Source organism: Myzus persicae, unplaced genomic scaffold (genome assembly GCF_001856785.1).
Source record: "Myzus persicae strain clone G006 unplaced genomic scaffold, MPER_G0061.0, whole genome shotgun sequence".
Classification (NCBI taxonomy): domain Eukaryota; kingdom Metazoa; phylum Arthropoda; class Insecta; order Hemiptera; family Aphididae; genus Myzus; species Myzus persicae.
The window spans coordinates 591,274-610,828 of record NW_019104455.1 but is presented as its reverse complement, the minus strand read 5'-3'; the positions used below and the strand labels follow the sequence as shown (position 1 = coordinate 610,828).

Here is a 19,555-nt window from a genome sequence, read left to right as displayed (position 1 = left end):
TCTATTATTTTCGTACAAACTCGTATACACACAATTGTCAATATTGTTACATTCAACACCATCATTACATTAAAAACAAACCAACACCGTCAATTTTAAATCATAAATTCTATGCACTTTATAAGTACTTCAAGTTTCCGCAATGACTTCTTAATCAAAAACCTCATGAACTTTAAAATAACACGTAATGTGAGGGACAGGACACAGGAATATGGTAGGATACAGAAGACCTTAACACCAAACAGTAGTAATTGTAATACTAAACCTATTGTTTTCATATATTTTAACACATTCATCGAGTTCGGACAGCTATTCAGAGATGAGGTAATTAAAACCACGCACTTCATAGCATTCCTTTTTTTACTTTTTATCTTTTGTCTGACTGTTCCTCGGGGTTAGTAAAAATATTGAGGAAATCAAAAAACGCATTTTTAATAAGTACCAACACCTATATAAAAATAATATGCTTGACGAAACTTTTAGAAGTTTTTTTGCTAACATACTAGGTACTTGCCTATAATAAAATCCAACACCTTCAAAAAACAATATTATGTAGAGTGATCTATTTAATGTATTATTCGAATGGCATTTTGAGTGTCTTACGTTAAGCAGATCAGTATTTATAAAGTATCTTCATACGTAGAATCTTAATACAAAACATACATATTTCTAAATTAGATAAACCAAACTCGTGGGGCTAATTAAGATAGTTAATTTTTATTTAGGTGCTTTTAGACATTTAATATTAAAATAATAAAATAATTAATATTTAATATTTAATATTATATCAAATCTATAAAGCCGCGTCAATCGTTGCGCCACTGCACAGCAATCAGACTGTGTAATACGATATAGTTCGTTCCATCAATAACAAATTCGTGTTTATAACGATATAATAATAATTATATTTAAAAAAAAAAAAATAATAACACTTGAGACGCCGTTTTTACACTATTGTTATTTTATAATAACAATCGGTTGTTATATACACATTGGTACCGATATAATATATATTATACATTATAGTAATAATAACAATAATAATAATAAATAGAACGGCGCGCGTTGGACGTGATGTCATTATGATCTGCGTGAGGACCATTACCTCACCGCGCTGAGGCCAGACGGACAATCACGCGGACCTTACGCCACCCGCACGATTGGCACGGAAACCGTCAGTGTTGAGTGTTGTCAACCACTGACAGAAAATAAAATCATTTTTTAATTTATTCATAGGATTCGACTAAACGATATAGATGACTATAAAACTATGTCCTATTCAATATGTAGATAATCACATCTTATCAATGTAGGTATATTCAACATTATGCTGTTTAGCGTACAGCTACCGCAGTCGTTTTGACTTCTATGAGTTAAAAAAAATATAAGTAACTTTCAACTTTAACTTAAATTTGTCTGTATTAACTTGACTTATACGTTTTAAAAAAATAATATGGAATGTGCCCAGCTTAGCTATTACAGTAATATCGAAGAGATTTTAGAAGTCTGTGATGCGTACTTGATCGAGAGTATCGATCATCAAACCGAGTAATAATTATACCCATAATTACCCGTCTAATAAAGTGATAACTCTGAGAGGGGAGACGTAAAATAATTAATGTTTCTCTCCTCGGACACGAGCCACTAGTAAATTGTTCTATCCGACCGATAAACCTAATTGGTTTGGTCGTGAACGACGGCGATTGCAGTATAAGTATTCCACAAGTAGTTATACAGTATTTAGAATTAGTAATAGTATAGTAAGTTGTAATAGTATAGAGTAGTAGTAGTAGTAGCAGTAGTAGTAATAAGAGTTATACTGCACTATAGTACCTAGTGCACCTATAAGTAGTAGCTTCAAACCAAACATGTAATCCAAATTACCTTCATCTCGACTAGGTTCTTATTATTATGTTTCGAATTATATAGCTGTACACCTACATAGTAATATATACATTATACATATTACTGTGATATTTGTAATACACAAGAGTCACGATGGCTGATAAAAATTACGTTTAGAGAATAGATTACCTCTGAGGCGTTATATAAAACAAATACTACTATATTATATTATGTAGGTACCTAATACCTACCTATACGGCTATAATACTATATGTATTATAATATAATTTCGACTCAAAATTGTCGTTACCTTTACAAAATGTAATACAGACGAATGAATAACGGTGATTATATCTTATAATGGGTTTTTTTTTTTTTTTTGGAAATATTCAAATACACGTGGAACATTTGCTAGATATAATAAAATATTTTACTTACAGATAGGTATAGCTATAATAAGAATAATACAACATTATAGTGATCGTTTTTGTTATCCGATTATTGAGCCGTTAAATGATTGCATATGTAATATATTATGTTATAGAAATCGATTTGAAATAAACAAAATGTGCAGCATTACAACATATGAATAATAAAAAAAATAATGTAAAAATAGTATGGGTACATATAATAATAGTGTAATAATAGTGTAACAGTATAATACATCTGTAATAAATTGTGAGCGAATGTGACAGACTTTTAATTAGGTTTACATATATTTAAATCGCATCGCTTTCTATAATATATTATATTTTTAATGTGTATAATATTTAACTACAATACCGCGACCGCAGCAATTGAAAGTTATTACGCGAGTTTATGACTGGTAAAACTATACAAATATAAATAATGTTCTTTTTTTTTACTAAAAGTTGAAAAATAAAACTGTACTCACTCGTAAGACAGTCTTGGCAATAATTTTTTTTGTAATGACAAAACTATTGGTTACTGCCAATTGCGATTGCACTGCTGCAGAAAACGGATTTTGATCTTCGCGAAACACACTGTAACACGAAAAAACACACCGTAAGTGTAAGCTTATTGTATTGTTGTGTATACCTGCATTGCTATAATATTATTATATACCTATCTCATACTATATTATTTCATTATTACACGCGCTGCAGTATGTAAAATAGAGGGCAACGTCTCTTGCTGGTCCGTAAAGAGTTCGACCGCCACACACAACGCGCGTACACAATAAAAACAACAACAATAATAATAATATAATTTACATGTGTCGGCCGACAACGCACGCGAATATACGAAAAAAAAATCATTACCCGACGTGTGTGTTGGTCGGACACTTTATCAAAGCTTATCGTCATCATAATATATTACATGTACGTATCCATATAATATACCTTTATACATCATCGTGTACCTATATATATTAACTCTTGTAGTTCACGTGTGTTAGGCACACCAGTTGTACCTCCCAACCCTTACACGCACTTCCTGGAGGTAAGGAATATTCATATAATGTCAGCTTAATATCATATACTTTATATATACTATGTACTCGTCATGTACATAATGACCCGCGACGTCTAATAGCGTTCCCTACGACCTACCTTCGGTAATATTTGCGAATAATCGAGTGTAAAAATTTATATACCAAAACAAATTATGGTTTGTATAATACACCGTCCACGAACATAACACTATATGGGTTTTAAGCGGATAGTGGTAATGTTCTTCGAAATTATTATTTAATTTTTTTTTCTTATAACGCTCAGAGTGTGAAACGTGTACATAGGCATACATATAATAGACATAGGAAGTCGTATATCACATACGAAAAAGTTAATTAAAAGTACAAAATACAATTATTATAATAGACACCATATAAAAATGAAATACAACGAAAAATGATACGAATATTACTGTCTATTCAATCTGCAAGACAACGACATTTTTCTACCGACGGAAACATTTTCGTTTTATATCGAGTTGTCCTCGTACACAATTTACTTTATTTATACGGGGGGAAATTTAGAATTATTTATAACTTACATTTTACATTTACGTACCTAAATATTACTTACATTTGACTATTTGAGTGTCAAATACGTATTCTACATAATTATTAACGTTTAAGATAATTTAAAATGAAAATCGTATTATGTATTGAGGCATAAAACTACAGAAATTAAAACTAAATCACACAATACATTTTAGATTTTCTTCGAGTGTTAAGTATAAAATGTATTTTGGTGAATTTAATAAAAATATTTAAATCTTAAACCATTTAAACAAACACGATTATATTGACATTAAAATATAACTGTTTAAAATGCTTAAATAAATCTATTATACATAATGTGTATAGGTACAAAACGTTTATTAGATGAAGTTTTTTGTTTTATTTTATTGAACATTTCAAGACAAAAAAATAATGACTTAATTGTCTGTATATAGTTTGAAATTCGAAAGACCCGTTATAATAATGACCAGTGTTATTATGTTTACGTATAGGTTACCTACCTATACTCATATATTATTTTTAAGATAATATGTTGATGTTATAATAATTGTAACATAATTTGAGAATACAGAATAAAAAAAAATATATAATTCCTTAGATCAGTCGAACAATTTTATTTGGAACAATATTTTAAAAAGACGTAAAAAAATCGACGATTTTGATAATATTATAATATCTGAAAAGTGAATTTAATTTGACCCAGCCGTGAATAAAAATCGTAGTGTAGGTGCAGGCAGCAGAAGCAACATAGCTGTTGTTATCCGAATGATTAGACAAATGTTTAACTATCATGATGAGCCAGTAAGTTGTAATTTTTTTTTTCGCTTGACCGCCGCTAATTACTACCACCAAACTAGCCGAGAACCAGTTTGTTGGTAGGTAAAAAAAAATGAGAGACGGACAGAAAAGTAATTGATTAGGATTGTAATAATTGCCGACAGAAACCCGTTAACAATCGGCCGGAGCACACTGAACTAGATTTTTTCTGTCTTATAAATCCATCGAGAGTTCTGTCAGTATATTATAAATTATAATTTAGAAGTGTACAACATATACGATGTCATAAAATATGATTGTCTTGAATAATACCTAACCATAATATTATTATAGGTTTTACAAACTTATAATTTTTGAACCAATGTAATCGTTTAATTTGCGCAGTGTGGACAAATAATCGACTAGTTCCATCGTCTAAGTATCATACGATATTATAGCATACGATATTTTCCAAAAATTACAATTTTGTAACTAAACAAACATAATATTATATATTACCAAGAATTATCACTGATATTGATATAATAGCGACTAGCCACTTGGTAGGTAGTAGGTATAACATTTTAAAACGAGATTTTGGTAAACTCATTGGACAAATGATTTGTTGTTATACATTGTCGGCATAAAACATCATCACTAATCATCTAAATTTTAATAAAACAGCAAGTGAACATGTGACATTTATGTCAAAACTTTTTACTGTTCACTTAAATGTTTGTTTCTATCACTAGTATCACTAAACGACTCTTTCAACAGTTTAGTGCTTCTGGTACCCTTGATAATACATTTTCTTTTTGGCGATGAACAAACTTCGTATGCCATTTGCTTCCCTTACCTTCGTGGAAACATGCCTAATGGTAATTAATATGTATATAAGAAATAAACAGATTATATATTATTTGTATGATAATTTGATATAGGTAACATAAAAAAAAAAAAACAGGAATTATATTGTTCAATAAGTTATAAGTACTTACCAATGTATACCTATTGCAATAAGTTGTAACAATAATATGATAATGTTCAAGGATAGGACAGTTATTGATAAATTATCATAATATACATACCTACTCAAGAATATGACCTTAACTCGTTTGTGACCAAAATTGGACTTTAAAATATCTTCAATTAGGAACTGGATATTGAATTTTTTTTATTGCACATATTATGTCCAAATTGGGTACATTATCATTAAATACAGTCAATGGTTTTTTGGTTGGTACCTGGTAGAAAATTGTTCTCTCACAGTTTAACCAATATGTTATGTCATTATATGATCAGCGAAATCAAATCGTCAAAGAGCACTGGCCCACTGCAGTCTGCAAGGTGTAATATTTTAGGTTCTTCACAAAAAAAAAATCAAAATGCTATTGGACTCACATAATGTTAATTTTTTTCGAACTACATATTTTTGTCACGCAATAATGATGCATTTACAATAATTATTCAACGATTTGTTTAATAGATCAATGTTGTACAACATATGACTTAAAATGTTCGATAAATTACACGACCGAAAAATAATGAAGTATTGACAAATTAAATTCAAACAAGTTTTTTTATATTATTATATTTTTACGAAGTATCATTGACATTAAAAACACTTTGCATTGTTATACCACATAACATCATTAAAATTGTTATACCTACGATAGAAATAAACTAATATATATTTAATTGTTGTTATATTTGAGTTCGAAATTTAAGATATTCGAATACTTTTTTTCCTGGTAATGCGTTTTTAAAATCGCAACCGATTAGTATAAGTATATCCAAGAAATATATCACTGTTCGGAGGAATTTAACAATAATATTTTCCTAATATTGGAAGACCTGCTTAGCTAACCAAGAACTTCGCAATTTGTGATGTAATGCATCGGCCAGTATATGAATAAAATGCAATGTTATCTTCAAAAAATCTGAACAAAATAAATACTAATGCGGTTTTAGGGCCTTCGATGCATCTATTATAATACCTGATAATATAGTGATGACATGGTAACGAGTAGATTTATCGGCGACAGTGAGAATTGCGTGTTCGTTTTTCGACGTTGGAAGAAAAGGATTTTTATCGCGTTACCTTCCGACACTTAAAAATATTGCATTCAAGCCATATATATATATTAGATCTGAGCATAATATACATTATATAATAATATATTTTAGTACATGGTATTATAGATACGTTCATTCCGATTGGAGACCATTAAGGTTGTACCAGCTTAAACGTTATTATAACGTTATAATATCATAGAGTTTGCGCGCTGGAATAAGTAGTCATGGGTACTAGATAATCATACTGATCTGGGCACATTTCAGCGGGGTACATGAGCACTGCGAGCGTGTAGAACATTATCGTATAGTCTACCCATAGTAAAACCTATAGTCTACACACACATAGTACCTATGTCCTATAGTCTACCTTTGAATAAAATAGTGTTTAATGGGTATGTTAAATAATATTATATTATAATATCGTAGACGCACGGCGTAGTCGGAGTGCGGTGTATATAGACAACAATCGAAGAGTCGGCGAGCGGGTACCTATATAATTATAATTAACGTTATTTATACAGCTGCTGACGGTGCTGCTGCAGTTTTAACATAATGCGCATAGCGTTGCACACACGAGACGGTAAACCGAGCGAATCAGATAAATAAACATAATTTCGTGTGTATTAAATAATTATTTATCGGCATCGGTCGGCTGCTGCGGGCGAATAATGGCCCTAAAATGTTATTGTATATTATCCGGCACGGGCACAGGTACGTATATTGATATATTCCGTGTCGTAAACCATAAGCCCCGGAACGAGCGCGTCATCGTTATCCATCGCGTTTCGGTGCGTGCGTGAGCGTAAAATGCATTTTCGATCCGATAGGGATCTGTACACGACCCGAACAAGAGCGGCGAACACGATTTTTACATATATAGCTACACACACTTTACACGCGCGCATTGGGTATAAATGCCTCGGTCACACGACTCGGAAACTATGTGTGTTTCAAGTTCGATTTTAATTTATACACAGAATGTAATCAACGTCGCCGTCGCCGCCGCCGCAGTTTGTGTGCGCGCTCACTATAATAATATGTAATATAATAATATATCGTATCTGATATTCTCATCGTATCTATATATATATGTATGTACATTATAATATTATTAACTTTAACGCAAAACGATATCACGTTAACCTATACAGGTACACCGGACGACGACGACGACAACGCATAAGTATTTTTTTCCTCCATACTTGGCGCAATATTTAATTGCTTGACGTTTAATATTGTTAGCTTTTTAACAACACATGTGTTATATTATACGCAGAACAATATTATATGTATTTTTTTTTTTAATTGAAATTGAAATCTGGGAAGATTACAATAAGCAATGCCATCCCTCAACTTTTTTTCTATTCACATACTATTTCATCCCACTATCTAGTTTTCTTTAAAAATTGCACCACCCATCAGGGATTGCAAAATAATAATAAAGTATATTATTTTTTTTTTTAATTTCTTAATATGTCTTTTTGTTTTTTATTGGTATTATCTAAGTACTTTAAATAAAACTATTTCATTTTGGATATTCAATTTTATTTTACTATTCAAAATTCAATGTATTAAAATAAGACCGGTTGTCCCGATTACATATTACTTAATCATTAATAATAGGTATTCGATGAAATAGTCAAAAAGTTAATTTAGTTAAGATACAGGTACTATAAAATAATATTTATAATAAAATTTAAAAACCCGTATAAAGCCTGAATATAATATTTTCAACAATAGACTCCATGTATAATACATATTGAGTATTTTTTAAGTATTTGATGTTTTATTTTTCAAAATAAAACGCAAATTAATATTCTACGAGAAGCGTATATATTATTTTTACTACTGGTGCTATTCCACTGTCGGTTTACCGTTTTATTTATCTACACTTGTTTACCTATATAATATATGCGTATAATCACACTTCACACGTGTTGTTTATATTTTCATTTTAATTGAGTAATAATAGGTGTAACATCCATTTTACTGCGGTGCCGAAATTTGGGAACGTGTACCACATAAAGCGATGAAATAGTCGTATGTTTGTAAACGCATAAAATCAAATCGGGGTCGACACGCGGAGTTTAATAATCGACGTGATTTTAATAATAAAAAGAAAAAACAACAAGAAAACAAGCGTAATGAAAACCTAATATATAATATGTATAATGTATATACATACAGAAGGCGATGACACAGTTTGAATACGACACGTCTCGAGCTGCAGAGCGGGTCAATTAAACGACGGACGACTCTCGTCCGAATAATGACTGTACAGTAATAGTGAGCCTGACTTCTTAGACGACCACTTTTATTACTATACTTACTACGGAAGTCGATGCGCATCGCTTTTTTTACTGGACAGCAGGAAAATTAAATCAGAATTAATTGAGTCACTGGTGTATTTAGGGAGATGATATTGTAAGAATTGGCCTTCCAATAAACCAAACATGTGTATTATAGCTAAATAAATTATATCTATGTGCTATATCACTACATCTTGTATACACTTCAATTCCTATAAATACTTTCGATATTATAATAATAAGATTATTCCATTTTTATCATTATTAATGTCAAAAAGCCTCCAATATCATCATCACTTATCACTACGAAAAATCCTTGAGCTATAAGCCCAAAACGTCGAATAATTATTATCTGAATCATAAATGGGTAGCAACTAATACGTAGGTATATCATCATTCATCAATAATATCAACATACATTTTTAATTTCGTTGGCTTAACTTTTTCTGGTTGTATTATATAGGTGTATCTTAAAAGTGTGCCAACATAATAAGTGCACTCTACACATTACACATGCAACCGATGTTCCGGGAACAGAGCTCAGCTACACGACGCTAAAAGAATATTATGATTTATGACGTTGAAGCATTCAAGTCCAGACACGCGCGTGTTCTACTATATAGATTTACGTGAATTAGTTTCCGAAAAAAAAATGGACCAGTTGTTCACGGTTGAACGGTCGGACGGAAGAAAAACAAAAACATAGAATAATACAATATAATATGTATAGCATATACGACCTATACATATAGCCGAAAATTCCATAACATGATGTAATTACGCATGCAAACAGCGCGCGCGCCGCCGGATCGGAGAAGGAAAGGAAATCGTACGAAAAGAACCGATGATGACTCAATTTAGCAGTCTTAACAGAAATCAAAAGATTTACGCCGTTCGTCGTGCACAGATGCCTGCCCATATATTATAATTTATATAATATATTTTATAATAATATAAACAAATTTCCGTCTCTCTCTCTTTCTCTCGCGCACGCACGAGCGTGTGTGTGTGTACATGATTAATTTCCCCGTGCTCGGTGTTATCTCACGTAATGCTGTAGGGCAATCTCAAGACGAGTACGGCCCGGTCTTCCTTGACCTTCCTACTCCACTGCCGCGCGGACACGTGCTCCGCCACCGTCTGCTCATCGTTTTTCTGGGGAATTTCACGAATCGTTTAATAAGTGCACTGCACACACACGAACGTACGTAATGACATTGTAATGTCCCGGTAAACCTCTCATCGAGGGCTAACGTCGAATGTGCGACTGCACACCACACGACATATCATTATCATGGTATTCAAAATCGTCTATGATATTATATTATAATCGAAAATACGATATTACGATGGTGATGACTGACTCGTGCGATCGCGGTGGCCGACGAAACAAAACACGCCGCCACAGCGGTTTTAGCGTTGCGCATTCCGGACGATTGTTCTCCGACGGCTACTGATTGTCCTATAGTCGTCTATACGGACGCGCGTATGTACATTGCAGCGACGAGTCTCCCTGCGACGACGACTATCGATCGCACGTCATCGTGTCGACGACCTGTTCTTGTAACATCCTCCACAAACATCTCGTCCGAAGCGAGAGTCCTCCGATCATATATTAATATATTATGTGTCGCGCATGGTATTATCGATTGAACGGAAAATAGAACTGTTCGGTAATAATAATAATATTATATTCACAAGCACCTACTGTGCGGTAATGAATCCCAATCCCCCTATTGATTTCTCAAGAACTCGTATAATATGGCAATATATAATAATATTACATACATTTTATAACCGTTTAGTCGTATACGTATATAATATATGGATGCACCTATCTATACACCCGCGACAGAGGAATAGACCAGAAGATATTTTAAGAATTATAGGTACCCAGATGGAAGGTATATATACGCGTAGAGAGTCGGTCAGCCTGCCGCCGAAATAATGAATTCGAAAAGCGAGGTTTGTATGATATTTTTGGCGTAAACGGATTAAAATTAAAAACCAAAGTAGAATCCAACGCACGAATTCAGTTTTAAAACATTTAGCGTAAAGCTATAATAAAGCAATTAAAAATACATAAAATAGTATAATATTATATTATATTTTAACGACGTTTCCATTTTGGTAAATCGACAAAAATAACAAGAATTCCATCAGTCTATAATACCTGCACGGCAGAGATAATATAAATAGCAATGGTCGCATATATTCGATTTCAAAATTATATATTACACGAAATGGGACGCGCCCCGCTTATCGGCGGACAAACGTCGAAATGACATTAAAATATTAAATCTCTTCTCGAAAGCTTTGCTGCAAATGGCGATGACGCGGCACCGACAGAACAACTCTGTCGGATTATTTCAATAACGAACTGAAAACACGCGCGCCGAGTGTGCGGTACTTACATATTACTATTATTATCCTCGTCGTAGCGTTATTATAATTGACCGCCGCGGGTCGGATTTCGTCGGATATACCGCCAAATCGGGGCGAAAACGAAGCGCGCGGGGATCACCATCGTATAGTCTGCTGCGTCGCTGGCTGGCATGGCACCCTCCCCGCGTGTCGATAGGTAATATTAGATATATTATAATAATAAGACGGATTATTAGCCGCTCGAGATTAAAAACGGAGCAGAGCAGAATACGCGTGTACGATAATAATGCATGTGGAGTTTGAAAATCAGGTTTTCAACAATGTTATAAGCAGCTAGCGGCTGCGCTGCATTCGCGATTTGTCGTGGCCGGCAGGCCGGGTACATGCACGTATAGAGGTACGCGCGCGCGACCGACCCGAACAAAGACAAGTAAATAAATAAACGAGCCGAATGCACGCCGCCGCAGCATCACACGACAAAGGTCAATGTGTTTTGTATATATTAGGTGTGTGTGTGTGTGTTATGTAAAACGATAGAGGCAAGTCGTGGTGTAGGGGCTTAAAATATTATCCTCCAGATCAATATAGCAGGGGCGGAGGAATATAATAATATAATAAGAGAGGATAAAAAAAACCTTCTCGGATGATACCATAACTGCAGCGGCAGTCTGCTGCGGCGGCGACATCGTACATAATACATAATATAATACCTATAAGTAATATATATATATATATATATATACGTATAATAATAATAATACATTGGTAACACAGCTCCGATACGAGTATATACCTACCTACTTTAAGTCTATGAACGCTTCGGACGGAATTCTATATAATAATTCTATATATATATATATATAAATATATTTATTGCTAGATTATGTCGTCCTATATAATATATAATAATACGAGTACGCCGTGCGATGAACTCATGAATGAACGAACGGATATAATATAACGTCATAATGTATATATACCTGTATGTATATTGCGTTGTGGTATATACTCTCGGTTTCGCGCAAACTATGTCGCCGTATGTTATTTTACCGGGACTTGGATGACGATCGTCTCGTATGCTCAACTACATCGTCTAGTGGGAAATCGACAAAACGCAGGAAAAAAAAACGGAAAAATCGAAACGGACAATGGCGCCTATTATATATTATTATAGACTGTGGCGGCGGCGAGAGTGTGCGCGTCATATCCTCGACGACGGAGGTCCGCGGCGGTGTAATGAACTAGAACAGCCAGTGTTGCTGTCGAATTATGGCAATCGTCTGCAGTCGTTTATCAGACCGTGGAAACCCAGTTGCGCCGGACGCGTCTCGAGATTAAGCATCAGGTTGTTTCCGACCGAATCATAATCGGCATCATCATCACCGTCGTCGTGTCGACATTGAGCCCATATAAAAACGTATTGCGCTGGGAATAAAATGTGATCGTTTTCAGGGTTACTGATGCTAAATGCTAATACGATTTAAAATTATCGTTCACCCGATTAGTTTATTGTTTTTGTCGAATGTCGTTCGTTTTGTTTACTGCTGTTTACGATTGCAAATGTTTTCGCGTAATTATGTATATATATGGTAATTTATTTCAGAAATTCGATATCTTTCCAACTTCAATTATTTGTGTTCCGAGAAACCAAATAATATAGAAATTCCTATATGCATATTATATTATATAGGCGCTGCAATATATTTATTATCAAAACAATGGACACATAAAATAGTAGTGGTTTCGAAGAATACGCCGAAAAGTTTAACCAAAAAAAAATTGTATCGTCTAAATACGTATATTTTTTTTTTAGTTAAGAATAGTACAATCTGTAAATTACTTTTTAAAAGTACAAGTGATATTTAGGTTCATTTAAAATAATATATAATATAATAAATTTAATTAGCTAATCTTATACAGACGGGGGACTTGATTGAAAGTGCCATCCTTCGATAACACTTCATGACGTGGAATGGAGCAGTAGGAGTTAGACCATCAGTAGGTCACGAAACTATGTTAGGATGAAGATAGAATTTGTGTTTATTATTATTAATTATTAGTTGACATTTTTGGTTTTTGTGAGACTTTGAGCGAACAGTGGTGACTGTTGAGGAGAAATATAAGTGGAATCATCAAGGAATTTAAGAATTGAAGTTTCGTTGTTGGTTGTAGGATTAGCACATGACTTCAATGATTGGTAACCTGACTGTTACATTTGCTTACAAAAGTAGTCTTGTTGGGTTTTCGGTGCCTGGGTGTTTAGGATTCGTTATAGAGTTGGATAGCGGCGGTTGTTGACGTTTTCGGTTTGAGATGCTGTGTTCACGGCTCAGTGTTAGTGTGTATTGTAAATTTGTACATCCTTTGTAGTTTGCAAGGCGTGCTCATTTGAAGAAGACCCATTTTTCTGAGAGATTCGGCGATTTTGTGCAAGAGGCGGATGGTTGAATTTCCCCACATTTAACGCTAATGTTTGGAAACGTTGACACTGTGGTAGTTGTCGTCTTTTGTAGGAGTTTTCTATACTTTGATTTTTTTGAGTAAAAGAGAGGTGATGGAAAAAGCGGTTTATTTACTTACACGACTCGCGTATAACCGTAATAAATACATTTTAATTTAAAAATATAATGATCAAGAACACCTTTTTAGCGCAAAATATTATTAGTTCATAATATGGTGATATAGTACCTAGTCACAATTTATAAGTATTCCTTTTGGTATAATAACAATAATAATAAGTTCAAAGAGACAAATCGCATACGCGCCAAATCTTTCGTAGCAATCGACTAGCTGGTTGTGCGCGTTTCCCGTCTTGCAGCAGGAGCGTCTTGTAGTCGGCGTCCATGTGCGTGTGTTATGTATGGCATTATTATTTATTGTATACGAACAACACGGACATTTGCGAACGATGACGCATTTTGTTGTTGCTTAATAACGGTTTACTTTGATATTGCCAGGCGCAGAGCTAGGCATACTGTAGTATTATAATTTATAATACAGGACGAATAGCTCTCTATTGTTATATTCGCAACCGACAATACCGTTGCATGTATAATATCATAGTTCGTTAAAGATATTGAAACCAAATAATTAATAATAAAGACAAAGATATTGGGGAAACGTGAGAATTTTATAATTAGAGATAATAATAATTGCACAATACTTACATTATGTATAATAATATGCAACCTATGAACGGCATTGAAATAAATCTCATATATCTTTAATTTATAAAACTTAAATATGTAGGTACCTTTACATAAAAAGGTAAAATGAACGAATTTTAAATTATTTTACAATGTTAGTTTCGACTGCTCGAGTTTATTACTATAGCTGATGAAATCATAAATATTTAATAGGCTTAATATTTTAACTTGAAAAATAATTATAAGAATAATATATTATATACAGTCTAGATAATAGCATTCTACGATTCACGCAAGTAGACGGACTTAACGGACATATATGCGTCGTTTCAAGAGATTTAAAGGTGTCGAAAGCGTAAAAAAATTAGTATAATTTTCAAAACGATAATATTCATTCACGTATACCAGTATACCACATAATCGGTATGCAAATGAGCAGCAGTGGCAATTAACCAGCGTTGAAATGGTGGTGGCAGAGAGTTTTCGCACGCGCGCTCGTCTGTGGTTTTCGTTCACCGCTCTTCATAATTATCATTATTGCGAGGGGAATGACCAAAGAGAACTATTATTTTACTTTACTGCCATCACTAATACTACTGTACACACACAGACACACACACACACACACACACACACACACACACACACACACACACACACACACACACACGTTTCTCTCTATCTAATTAATACAAATTAACAGCGGGCGGTATGGACTATGGGTATAGACTGTAGGTACAATTGTATGCGTTTTCCGACAGCTCTTCTCAGCCCGAACGGCAACCGGTTGCGCGCATTGACTCGTCGTCGTCATCGTCCTCCTCCCGCCCCCCTATCGATCGCACGTNCCCCACCGCATCACTATCCATCGAACGATTTTATCCTCTGCAGGGATTTTATATTAGAGCACACGAGGTGTTTTTTGTTAACGTGAATCTCTGGGTCACCGTATCGCTATAAGTTAAATTAATTCATGTCCATCGTAGTTTTTCAAATGTCCCAAACAGTGGTTACCCCATCACTCGAAGTATCAACTCCAGCTGCAGTGTCGTAGATTTTCTTAAATTGCATGGTAACTAAAGTTATATTTTTTTACGAAATCGTACCTTAATTTATTTTAAGCTCTAATTTTCGGACCGTTAAAATATTGTAATTAGTTAAGCGTTTACTGATTAACGCCATGATTGAATCATCCGGCTTAATAATATATGATAATTTATAATACACTTCTGTTCCCGTATAGTACACACATGGCACATACGCATATATTATTTCTATCGTCATGATATGCGGCCTCCGTCACGGCTTCCGAACTCCTATATCGCACAGTACGAAGCATACGTTACATTATTATAACTAGAGTGTATTATGATATTGACGAACAGTATTTCTACGATAAATGAAAATTTCCGAATTTTCAGAAGAATGGAGGTAAATAATATACCCACACGCGTCACTACACTTCCATGGCGTAAATAAATTATACTGTTGTTGCCAATTTTTTTTTTTTAAACCTCCTCGTCCCACCTGTAGAGTTCATATTTTCTACACTCGTTATCGCGATCGTAATATTAATACATTACGTTCGAAGTAAAATAGTAAAACATACACACAAAGGTTATACTTATAATACTGCAGAAACTGCAGCTCATAGACACTATTACAACAAGCATACGGGGTAGGAGTAAATGATATATATTTTTACGACGTCAGTGTCAAGGCTACGCGGGGGACGGTCGGCTACGATAATAATGTACACTAGTGATATGTTGTTATTATTATATAATAATTGTAAAATAATAATATATTGTTCGAGGCGCGTGCGACACCTACGACGACGGCGGTGTTCGTATATTATAATGGCTGTATATTATTATTATTATATGGGTACTGCACGAGTACTCCAGAGAAAGCGTCGTATATACCCTATACCGGCTATACGCTGCATTGTAAGCAATATAGAATTGTAATAATACGGAGATTATTATTATTGTTATTGTTATTATTTAAATGAAACATAATATATAATAATATTATGAACACGGCACAGATGTTTACGCACGTACTCTGTCCATTGTCTCGAGAATATTTTTTTTTGTCGTTATTTCTATCTATTTATTTTTTACGTTAAGTGGGTTATAAATTATAACAACGTCACCGAGAGAATATCGCACGGACAACCACAGCGTGTTGCGAAACGATCGACGGCGGACGAGGGAGATAAAATCCCAGACGACGTTTTTATAATATGTACGTACGAATATAATAATATAATATATAGTATATAATATAATATGATCGGCGGACAGCCTGCAGTAATGGCCTGCGTACACAGCAGACGAGCCAGTGAGCCGCACATTACTCCTGGACGAAATTACAATATAAAAGTCATCGGGACATTCGACGATGCGATAATTTATAACACAAGACGATAACACGTTCTACAGCTAGAACGCATAATCGGCACTCGTTACGATGTGGATCGCGTGAACTGCACCGTTAAAATGGTAATTTCAATGGTGTAGAGGTGTAGAAACGAAAAATCGTAAGACCTTGGATTATAATGAAATAGAAAAGTTAATAGGTATAATAGGGACCAAAAGAAAAAGCGGAAATATAAACAACTTTTAAGAATATTATACAACTTTCCTTTAGGATTAGCCGCCAGGCAGACTAAATAAATTCTAGTCAATTTGAAAATTTGCATGTATATAATATTATAATAATATGCATAATATTATGATATTATGCATAATATTATGATATTATCAAGTCAATTACTCTATCAAGAAAGATTCCTTAAATAACCATACAAAAAAATAACCAATTTGTTTGTTTTAAACTTGACTTTAAGTCGTAATAACATTATTATGCATTTGTAAGGACTAAAAGAGATAAATTAATAAATGTCAAAAATACGATTATAAAAACAAAACTATTACCTATAGAGAAACAATATTCCAACTTGCCTATGAATTATTCATGCATTTTTACTTTCGTGGTTTTCGAAAATTGAATTACATTAGACGTGATGTATGTAGACATGAATTATAGTAGAAAAAATGAGAAGTATAAAGGAAATATATTAAATTAAATTAAAAGTCTTCCATTTTCCTGCGGTATACTAAACATGTAAAGTGAAATTGTTAAATGGGAGACGTATAGATGTTTAAATGATTCTTGCCCAAGCCCCCAAGGCAATATAAAATATATAAATGCATTTCATAAATTTAACGTGAATAGTAAATTTAAATTGTATAATGGAAAAATAAGAAAATAATTATGTATCGGCCATATATAATACCTATTTTATAAGTCATTGTAGTTGCAGGCAACGTATTCTTACACCTCATAAATTTAGCTTCCGGTAGCATAGCTCTAGAAGGCTGCTATATAGCTAAACACAGTTTCCATATTTTAATGGAAACTGAATATAATAAGTGAATATTGTTAATAACACAACTCGTCATTTTAATCGATAAAAATGTTTATAAGAATGTCGACCACGCTAATTAATTTTTACTTTCTGAATCTTATGAATGTAGATACACGTCGCTTTATTTCATTTTGTCCAGCAGATTAAAATAATAATATCGCTGACGTATTAAAATCACACGCTGTGGTGTTGAATCGATTAAAAAACTTAATCTAGTCAAAAACTTTAATTAACTATTTTTATAACTACAAAATAACCTTACAACAGAATATTATATCCTCTTGAGAATCTTAGACACCTCTAATATTCGTTATTATAATATATTATACGCTTTGAATTCAGTCATATATGTATCTATATTGCAGTATTATATCTGTATATTACTATTTTAATATGTGTGTCGGGATTTAATTCTCGAAAAACGTTTCGTTTGGCCACACTAAATTAAAACAACGTTTACGTGTGTTTACAATAGCCGCGATATCCGTATTGCCATTACGATTTTATCACGACTCGCCAGCTGGACGTCAAATTCCGGCGTATCTCCAGTGTCTTACCACGAAATCACACTACTACCGGAGCTGCAGCCGCGGGCCGCCGCCCATCCCCGTTTATGCCTATTCGACCGGGTGTGCACTTGAGTGGTGGCCATTCATATATTACCTTAGGTATATACACATATTATGATTACCATGGGAAATGAGTGCGTTGCAAGGTCACCAAGGACCAGATGTTGTGTAACGATATTTTCGGCTATTAACCCGATTTCAAATTAACAAATAAGCCACGCGAACACCCATATACTTCATAATATAATATATTTCTTATGTCTCCTCTTATCCTATACCCACCGACAATCACCCGAAGCCCTCTTCCCTCGCACTACCTATATGGTATTTTTCTTTTCTCTAGTGTTATTTATTTATATTAATATATACGCGCGGTAAACACTTTCGAGCGCGTACATAATCGATTTGACTCGGAATAACTACCGACCGTATCTTTGCTGCTCTATCGTGGACAAATATGATAGTAGCATACAGGCACATCGACTATAGTCTTCATATTAATAACAGTCATAATCGTATAATATAATTCAACCGTTTGGAATATTGACGGTGAACAACGAGCTCGAAGAGAAGGGGGGGAGGTAAGATTTATTGTCATCCCAAGTCCATTATTCCTCCTGCCCGCCCTAACCGTCGAGTGAACTCAAACGGGTATAGAGTGATCATTGTCCTCGAAAAATATGTATCGATTCGATTTATATATACATTTTATTTGTCCATAATATAATATGAATGTCCTTATATTTTGGCTGAGCGCGACTGTGCATATTAGACAATAATACAATGTTAGCACAAAAGCTTGCTTATCTTTTAGATTATTGAAAGTACCAACATCATATCAACATAGTTGTTATAATAATTATTATCATTTACGTTCAAGTTTAATTATAGCAATGATGTATATAAATCAGTGTCAGAAGACAGACAGAAGAACAATAAACATCCGTGAATTTTTATTTTTTTTAAGTGCGGTTTTTATTATAAGCTGCATAATATGACAGGATATTATCAAAAGTATTAAGTATTAATACATTTATAATGCATGA

At 33.6% G+C, this 19,555-nt stretch overlaps 1 protein-coding gene across 2 annotated transcripts in view; it reads right to left on the bottom strand.

Annotated features, from left to right (window-relative positions):
* The window catches only part of LOC111042281, a 72,430-nt gene that overhangs the window by 44,743 nt on the left and 8,132 nt on the right, over positions 1-19,555 (bottom strand). Inside the window, exons 1-3 of one of the 2 annotated variants that reach the window (XM_022326830.1) lie at positions 14,596-14,606; positions 13,685-13,686; positions 2,741-2,849 (exon numbers count right to left, since the gene is read on the bottom strand). The gene's annotated coding sequence lies outside the window, so the exon portion shown is untranslated. Of the gene's footprint in view, positions 1-2,740; positions 2,850-13,684; positions 13,687-14,595; positions 14,607-19,555 lie in introns of those variants that run through there. The other variant, XM_022326829.1, reaches the window with a different exon arrangement.